The following is a 2,797-nucleotide window of genomic DNA, read 5'->3' as shown; positions in this document are numbered from 1 at the left end:
GTAGATAGGTAGAAGGAATAAAAATAACACACTATCTGTTTTTGTTAACTTCATACATTTTTTTTCTTTTAATTAAATTTTGTGAACAAAATAATTTTTATTTTCTAAACAACGTAAATAAATTTTAAAAAAGGTGCACATTGGGATTAGACACTGAGGGAAACTTGATATGCTAGAAATAACAGCTAAACGCAAAAGAAAAAAAAACTGTAACCTTTACTTTTCTGAAATCACTGTGGATATATTTCGGCTATGTGCTTGATAAATGTCTGAAAGTTCTCCCACGAATTCCCACACTTCATATCGTAACAATCACGGTACATTGGCTCATCAATATGTGACCATTTCATGTTACCACATGATCCACTTTTATATTTCAGTCTACGTTTTATCTGTGACCAGAATGGGCCACATATCCGTGAAAATCGTAGTTCCTGGCTCCACATTTTCAATGATTGCAGCTTCTAACGTTTCAGCCTTTCTATCAGTTATAATGTTGCAGGACTTACTTTTTGTAAGCCTGGTACTTGTTCTTTCGGTCTCTTTTGCCGAAACCTCTTAGTTACGGGAACGTAAACACACCAGCATCGATTGTCAAGCGATGTTGGGAGGTGGGGACAAACACAGACACACAAACCTCACCCAGCTATTCTGATTATATGTCTGTGCACACGTTTGAATGTGGTGTGTGCCAGAGGGTTTGCAAATCCAATGGGGGTCTTAAAAGACATGTTAGGATCCACAATCAGCAGAACTTACTTGCAGGTATTGGTAGTGCAAATCAGAGGTGCAATCTGTGTGGGTGTTTTTTCAAAACACTGTCTGGTTTAAAAAGCCACATCAGACGCCATGAAAGGGCTAAGGTGTAGGTGCAGGAGGTGGTCAAACTCTGTTTAAGGAGTAGACAACCACCATATATATATATATATATATATATATATATATATATATATATATATATATATATATACATATATTTTGAGGGAGGGGACTAGTCGATTACGTTGACCCCCTAGCGTTTTAATTCATCGCCCCTTATAGGTTGAAAGGAACAGTCGACATGGGCGGAATTTGAACTCAGAATATATATATATTTATTTATTTATATACATATATTTATTTATTTATTTATACTTATTTATTTATATTTGTTTATTTATATATATATATTTATTTATAGTCAGGATTTGACTGCTGTTTTTCAGCGTGGCGGTATCTCTTAGATACCCTGTATTATAATTTTAAATAATTATTACCTTTGATGGTTTTCATTCCCATGCTGGCCACTTGATAAGATCAATATTTTAAATATCGATCTTATCCTTATTTATATAAATATTTATATATATATATATATATATATATATATATATATATATATATATATATATATATATAAAAATGAGAATGTGTGTCTGAATCCCTAAAACTCGAGAACTACGCAACCAATTGCATTCAAATTTTACACATGCCTTACTTAGGGTTCCAGTTGTGTTTTAGTCAAAAAAAATTATTAACTTCTTGCAGAGTTTGAGCACACGGCAAAGTATTACATGTCAAAAGTGAAACAAAAACACTCATGTCAAATACTTTCACTTTAAATATGAAACTATTCCACTAACTGAAACAATCACATTTCGATACTGTAGTGACAGATACTTTCACAGAGAAAGAGATATATATGTATACATATACATGTATATGTACACCATTTCGATACTGTAATGACAGATACTTTCAGAGAGAGAGAGATGTATATGTATACATATAGATGTACACGTATATGTATATATATATAGATCTATACATACATGTATATGTATACATATGTGTAGATGTATATATATATATATATATAGATGTACATGTAATATGTACACATATATACATATATACACTCATCACACACATACACATGCACACAAACACACACATTAGTCATTTGTTTTCTTATCCAAAACTACGTCAAAAGTACTAAATGGATCTTTATGAAATTTGGAAATTATATTCTTTGCATAACGGCCATAACTCCCATGAAAATTCATATATTTTTGATGTTGATGAAATTTTAACCCGAACATAACAGATGAGCATTATTTAGAAAATGATGTCACACGTTATCGAGGCTACCATTCTTTCTGGATGTGCAAAAGGGGATGACGTCTTTATTCCAAGAATTCCTCTTACTCCATCAGGAGCAGACATTCCTTTTACATTCAGAAGACTACAATTCCCCCTTCGTGTGACTTTTGCCATGTCCATAAACAAATATCAGGGTCAAACACTGTCTGTAGCTGGTCTTCTCTTGGAAGAGCCCTGCTTCTCACATGGACAACTGTATGTTGGCTGCTCAAGAGTGGGCAGCAACAAAAAACCTATTTGTATATGCTCCACAAGGGAAAACAAGGAACATAGTTTACAATGAGGTGTTATAATCAAAACAGCAAGAAAGTATGTACATGATCACCTTCTTTTACGAAACTCCATTGACTTTCATATATTTATATTGATATACATATATACGTGTGTTTGGGTGCGTGTGTGTGTATATACATCTCTATATATTAAGATGATGCGTAGTCAAGACGGCGTTTTTAGATTTCATTATTCTCTTTAACCCAGGCAACGCCGGGTATTTCTGCTAGTATGTATATATATATATATAGGTAAGTGGTAGGTTTGCCTCGATCCTTCAGGGGTAGTCTGAAGCATCCAAGCAACCAGGAGATGTTTAAATCCGGAGGCACTCCTGGGGATCACCTGTATGGGTACCGTCATGGGAAGAGGGTGTCCAGAG

The sequence above is a fragment of the Octopus bimaculoides genome, chromosome 29 (genome assembly GCF_046866305.1).
Source record: "Octopus bimaculoides isolate indiv1 chromosome 29, ASM4686630v1, whole genome shotgun sequence".
NCBI classification, from domain to species: Eukaryota; Metazoa; Mollusca; class Cephalopoda; order Octopoda; family Octopodidae; genus Octopus; species Octopus bimaculoides.
This window is presented reverse-complemented; position numbering follows the sequence as displayed.